This window comes from Lemur catta, chromosome 8 (assembly GCF_020740605.2).
Source record: "Lemur catta isolate mLemCat1 chromosome 8, mLemCat1.pri, whole genome shotgun sequence".
In the NCBI taxonomy this organism is placed as follows: Eukaryota; Metazoa; Chordata; class Mammalia; order Primates; family Lemuridae; genus Lemur; species Lemur catta.
The window spans coordinates 92828878-92835891 of record NC_059135.1 but is presented as its reverse complement, the minus strand read 5'-3'; the positions used below and the strand labels follow the sequence as shown (position 1 = coordinate 92835891).

Sequence of the window (7014 nt, the reverse complement as noted above, 5' to 3'; positions counted from 1 at the left end):
CATCTTATACAAAGCGCCATCTTAAGCTTACATACTTCTTCTTCCTCCCTCTTGCACAAAGAAAGCGCGCGCAAAGCCTGTAACACCCCTCCCACTCCCTCGTCTCATATCACACCACCACCCTTCCTCCTATCAGCAGCTGCCACGAGTCCTTATTCCTACCCTCCCCCCGCTACAGTGCATATAAGCAGCCACCCAGCAATAAAATTTTGGGGCTTGATCAGAATCTTGTCTTGCCCCCATTTTGTGTGTCTCTTGTCTCTTTTCTTTCACCAGCAGCAGGTAGTCCTCCTCGCACCCCTGCGTTGTATGCCCCGCTGGTCGGGACATAAACTGGCGCCCAACGTGGGGCTGGAGGCACGGAACAGCGCTGTTGGCACCTACTCGGAAGACGCCCCGGCCGGGCACCCCCTGAGCCCAAGAGCTCGCTTGGAGCCCGTGAGCCATCAGCCCACGGGATAAGACTCCGCGTTGATCGTCGCTGGATTGGCCGCCCCAGCAGACATCGGAACGGTGAGTAGGTGATCATAATGGGACAAGAATTGAGCTCGCATGAGCTCTTCCTTAATGGTCTTAAGGATTCCCTCAAGGCACGCAGAATTAAGGCTAAAAAGAAAGATTTACGTAGTTTTTTTAGTTTCCTGGCTGATGTCTGTCCCTGGTTCCCTCAAGAGGGCACCACTGATCAAAAGTGCTGGAGACGGGTTGGTGACTGCCTCAATGACTATTATCGCACCTTTGGCCCTAGCAAGGTCCCTGTGTCTACCTTTTCCTACTGGAACTTAATTAATGATATTTTACAAATTCATTCTCAAGATTCGGACATTAAACATATAATCCAGACGGGCGAAGCGGCTCTTAAAGCCAGCTCTCGCCCCCCCTCGGCTTGCCACTCGGTTACCATAAGTATGCCGGAAGAGCCTGACAACTCCAATATTGAACCCCTCAAAGAAACTCTCAAAAAGGTCCCAAAATTATACCCTCCCCTCACTTCCTCCCCTCCTCACGATGATCAGCTCCCTCCTGAGGACCAGGAAGTCTTAGACGACCAGGCGGCTTATTACCATGATGAGGAGGACCCCTGGCGGCTTACTGCGCCAGTTCTTCATCCGTTACCCTCCGCTCCCCACAACCCCCCCCCTTATCACTTCCCTCAACCACTTCCGCCGTTTGAAAACCTTTTATGCCCTGCGCCCGAGGCACGTCCTCCAAATGACCCCCTGCCACAAATAAATTCTTCTCTAACCCAACAAATTTCCTCCCTTAGGGAAACACTCCGACAAAAACGGGAACACATTAGCTTAGTTAAAGAGCTTAGAGCCCTCGAGAGTGAGCTCGGCTCACTTCTTCTCAACAACTCTAGTACATCATCCAAGAAACAAAAAATTCCCGATCGGCCGTTACTGGCCTTTCCAGTTACACGAAGTCGCGCCCCCAGACCCCCTGATCAAGACAACATAGATGAGGAAGAGAGAGAGGAACAAGAAAACCCTGACTCCCAGGACCCGCCCTCTGCGGAGGAGGCCTCTGACACAGAGGAGCCTGAGGGTGACTCTTCCCATAATTCAGGACAAAAATATCGCAGACTCAATCTTAAACATCTTAAAGATCTAAAGGCTGCGGTCAGTTTATACGGGCCCACTGCGCCCTACACCATGGCACTTCTTGAGGGCCTTAGCGACCGATGGCTAACACCAAATGATTGGCTCATGCTAGCTCGTGCCACCCTCTCCAGGGGTGATTTTGTCCTCTGGCGTACAGACTTTGTAGAAAATTGCCGAGAAACAGCACAACGCAATGCAGAAAATAGAACTTCTAGGACCTGGACCAGAGACAAACTTTTAGGAAGACCCCCTTACCAGACTAATGAAATACAAGCCGCCTTCCCTCCGGGGTTACTAGGCCAAATTCAAAATGCTGGCTTGAAGGCCTGGCACCGTCTCCCGCCTAAGGGGTCCGCCACCACATCCCTAGCCAAAATCCGCCAGGGCCCAGATGAACCATACTGTGACTTTATCAGTAAACTTACAGATGCAGCAGAACGACTGGTTGGGGAAGGAGAAAACGAAAGTGTTTTTCTTAAACATCTAGCTTACGAGGACGCCAACCCCGCCTGCCAAGAAGCAATTCGCCCACACCGTAACGGCTCTCTTGCTGATTATATCAAATTATGCTCAGGAGTTGGGGCCTCCCACTCCATCGGTGTAGCCATCGGGGCAGCCCTAAAACCTCTTGTCGCCTCCGCACCTATAATTTCTTATCCAATGCCAACCCGATATTCTCAATAAGACTTTAGAAGTATATGTAAATGTCTGTTTTTCATAATTGCTCTTTATATTATGTGTTGTCAGACAAGATAGTTATTTAAGAAACATGGAAAATGCAGAAGTGACTATAGACAATGTTTTCACAAAAGTAACTATATAATGGTACAATAGATGAAGGCAATGCATGGCCTTCCAATAAAAAATATTTAAAGATTATATTATATTATATTACATCATGTTATAGTGTGATATAATATGTGACTATAAAATTAATTATATAATTGATATATAATGATATAATGTTTGATAATATTTGATAATGTAATTGATAATTGATGTAATATCATGATCCTGATTGTAATTGTGATATTATATTATATTGTGTTATATTATGAAATAATTATTAAAATAATTATTAATAATAATATAAATAATAAATAATTATTAAAAAGAATTATTTAACATAATTCAGCCAATCCAGGGACAAGTCCCTGAGAAGACTTGTTTCCTTCCTTGCAGGCAATGAAGCTCTGCCTCTTTATCCTCCTCATATGCTCCTCCTGCGCATACGCCGGCTTCGGACCCCCGCCAAATCCGCAGGAACTCATAAGACTCCTCTATGGGAACCCCTGTGACTGCGGTGGAGGTACGACCACGATTACCCCCTCCTCTTATACTAAAACAATTGACTGCTCCTCAAAAATAGCCTACCTAGCCTATAGTCAAACATACTCAGGGATTTCAGAACAACAATGGACCTGTGTGTCCAAGCCCACAATTATTCCCTCCACACAGGGCCGTCCTGGGCCTTGTCCTAGCAGCTGTTTGAGTGCAGTCTACACAGCAATCCATTCAAGCTGCTACACCTCTGCTCAGTTATGCACCCTTAATAATCAAACCTATTACACTGCCATCTTAGAAAGAAACTACCCTGGTACCTTTGGCAGTATCTTAGATGGAGAAAAATATGCTCAGGCATCTTGCTTGGGAACTGTTGGAAAGGACGTATGCTGGCACACCGTTGCCCCAATTCATATATCGGACGGTGGGGGCCCCAGCGACATTCAAAAACAATCCCAAGTCGCTCACCGCCTAGAGGAACTTGCCTGACGCCTATATCCTCTCTTAGATTATCATCCACTTGCTCTCCCCAAACCCAGAGATATTGCTCTAGACCCACAGACACAAAATATTCTCAAAGCCACATTCTCTCTATTAAATGCCACTAATCCCTCCCTTGCACAAGATTGCTGGCTATGCGTGACCTCTGGAACGCCCTTGCTTACCGCGATCCCCACCTATAACGTTTCCTACATCCCCCTTGACGATAGGACCAATTGTTCATTCTCCCCCCCTTTCAGAGTGCAACCTTCAGGCTTTAATTCCTCCGGTTGCCTCCAAAGACCATTTCAAAATAACTCTTACGATGTTGAGGTTGGATTTATTACCTTCTCTAACTGCCATACCATAACCAACATCTCCACCCCTGTTTGCTCTCCTCCGGGTCAGGTATTTGTCTGTGGGGGCAACCTCGCCTACACTGTACTCCCTACCAATTGGACAGGCCTCTGCATTTTAGCGAGCCTCCTCCCTGACATCTCCATTATCCCCGGGGAGGAACCTGTTCCCCTCCCTAGTTTTGACCTTGTGGCGGGACATCACCGACGCGCCCTCCACTTCATTCCCTTGCTTATAGGTTTGGGTATAGCAACTGCTATGGCCACTGGAGGTGCAGGAGTCGGGGTTGCTACCCATACCTATAATAAGTTGTCCCTCCAGTTAATCAATGATGTTCAAACTCTTTCTGGGACCATCAATGACCTACAAGACCAAATTGATTCACTGGCTGAGGTTGTCTTACAAAATCGCAGAGGATTAGACTTACTAACTGCGGAACAGGGAGGCATTTGTTTAGCCTTACAGGAACGGTGCTGTTTCTATGCCAACAAGTCTGGCATCGTCCGAGACAAGATCAAAAAATTACAAGAAGATCTCATCAAACGAAGAAAAGAATTATTTGAAAACCCACTCTGGACTGGACTTAACGGACTTCTCCCCTACCTTCTCCCTATCTTGGGCCCCCTCCTTTGCCTCCTTCTGCTTATAACCTTTGGACCCTGGGCATTTCGCCATTTTACAGATCTCATAAAAAGACAAATTGATGCTATCCTTGCTAAACCTATCCAAATTCATTACCAACGACTGGCAGTAGAGGATGGTTTTGGTGAAGATTGCTACGGCTCCCTCCCTACGGGGACGACATGCTAACCAGAGACATGTCTACCCCCTCCCTTCACAGGAGAGGGGTATGAGTACCGGGATGAGTGCAAAACAAAGTATTGCAAGGGAAGGTCACAAAAATTTCGACTTTCTCTGGGTATCCCTGAGAGCATGCCTGGCTTGCATAGAGGTTGGTATCTACTATTCTCTGGAATAAGTTCGGCTCTGCCTCTCCTCCCCAAAAGATACCAAGAGCCATCACTGGTGGGCACAGACGACCCACGGGAGGAGCCAGGCCCCTGCTCCCTCACCCGGTTAACGCTCACCTTCCTTCTTGTTTTAAAACAGAAAGGGAGATGTTGGGAGCCAGCTTAGCCTTATGCAAAACGCCATCTTATACAAAGCGCCATCTTAAGCTTACATACTTCTTCTTCCTCCCTCTTGCACAAAGAAAGCGCGCGCAAAGCCTGTGACACCCCTCCCACTCCCTCGTCTCATATCACACCACCACCCTTCCTCCTATCAGCAGCTGCCACGAGTCCTTATTCCTACCCTCCCCCCGCTACAGTGCATATAAGCAGCCACCCAGCAATAAAATTTTGGGGCTTGATCAGAATCTTGTCTTGCCCCCATTTTGTGTGTCTCTTGTCTCTTTTCTTTCACCAGCAGCAGGTAGTCCTCCTCGCACCCCTGCGTTGTATGCCCCGCTGGTCGGGACACTAATAGACTTAACAGGGTAGGGTAGGGAGTTCTTAGGGTGGTTAGGGAAGGCCTCTCTGAAGAGATGTTTGGGCTGAGATCTGAATGCAGGGAAGGAGGAGACGGACTGAGATGGATATCTGCATTAGGCCCAAAGCCCAAGGGCAGGAATGAGATCAAGGGCCGGGGAGCAGAAAGCACAGTGTGGCTGCACTAGAGTGGGCTGGAGGAGAGAGGAAGGAGAGGTTAGGGAGGAGGGCAGGGCTGGATGCCATTCTGATGGCAGTGGTGGTCATTGGTGGCCTAGCCAAGAGCTGTTTAGGGAGAGGTGAGCAGGAATGTCCAACCGGTTGAAGAGAGAATGGGAGGTGAGGCATACAGACAACTCTTCTGGCTGTGAGGGGAGCAGGCATGGGGTGGTTGCTCCAGGTGCACTTGGGGTCCAAGGGCTCAGTTTTGTTTTGTAAGGCATGTTTCTATGATAAGGATCTCTTTGAGAGAGAAACTGGTGATGCCAGAGAGGGGGACTGCTGCAGGAAGGCATTCCTGGGGTAGGTGAGGGAGGTCCAGGGCACTAGTGGGAGGATGGGCTCATGGGCAACCCGTCACTGCAGTGAGAGGGAAGCTGCCATCCAGGGCCCGGGCTGGGAATTTCATGCTGGGAAGATGCGGTTGTCCTTATCAATTGCCTCTTTTTCCTCACTGATCTATGGAGCAGCAGCGTCAACTGAGAGTGCAGTGGGGAGGGAGGGTTTGAAGAAAGCAGAAAAGATGTAGAATTTCTACTTGAAGGGAAGAAAGACCTTTCCACCAGGAAAATGGAATGATTTTTGTACAATATTGAGTGCCTATTTGAGATCTGGGTCAAAAACTCAAGGTGAGACTAGTTAGCATGGTTGTGGTATTCTCTCTAACAGTGTTTGGGTGCTCAGGTTGCAGGGTGGGTAGATAGACAGCTGGGTTTAATCAGAGCTGGGGTTTGCCAGTCAAGCACAAAGTAGAGAGAAAGGGGCAAGGCTGGGGAGGGTGTTTGCAGAGAAGTGGTTATATAGTGATGGACCATGAACTCTAAATCTAGCGAGGAGGATAGTGAGGGCCTGTGGGGTGATTTATCTACTTAACGCTGAACATACCATATGCCCTGCACTGAAGGACAAAGTGGCAAGATCATTGGTTCAGTGGAACTGCTGAATGGGGTCAGCACAGAAAGCCAAGTAGAAGTATGAAGAGGTGGTGATTAGAGGGTGGGAGTCCCGAAATGCACCTTTCAGAAGTGACGGCAGTATTGGTGATACCAAGTTCAACGGTATGACCGTGGGAGCAGATCACTGAGACCGGGAGGAAGAGAAGATGAAGAGTTGAGGAGGTTGTTAATTATGTTTTTATTTTCTATATTTTATGATGCTTTGACATCCGGGGGCTTTGCTAATCCTGGAGAGAATGCCTCTCCCAGGGTTAATTCCCAGAGAATGCAAATGACTCTCCAAGAGCATGGCTTTTGTATGCAAACCATCCAACCCAGAGCCCACATCCCCAGCCATCTCCTTTATCCCACTAACAGTGAACATTTCCCCCCTCTAAGTCTCCCCAGGATCAGATACCCAACAGCTAGAGAAAAGCCCGCTACTCCAGAGCCCGCTGAAATGATTCAAACTTTCCAGTCCTAAACTCCCTGCCTTGCTTGTTCCTTCCCACAGAAACCGCAGTAAAACCTCCAGGCCACGTGTTCCCCTCGCCCAGATATTTCCCACGTGGCCCTGCGTGGTACGGTGTGCCTCCCTACTCTCTAGAACTGAGGGTAATAAACTAATCCTTCAATGGCCTTGAC

At 48.3% G+C, this 7014-nt stretch overlaps 1 long non-coding RNA gene across 1 annotated transcript; it reads left to right on the top strand.

Moving 5' to 3' along the window:
- The first annotated feature begins 253 nt into the window (after positions 1-253).
- LOC123643569 lies at positions 254-3980 on the top strand. Its single transcript, XR_006736837.1, has 2 exons — positions 254-513; positions 2787-3980. It is a non-coding gene; the product is annotated as an uncharacterized LOC123643569 (long non-coding RNA).
- The last annotated feature ends 3034 nt before the right edge of the window (positions 3981-7014 follow it).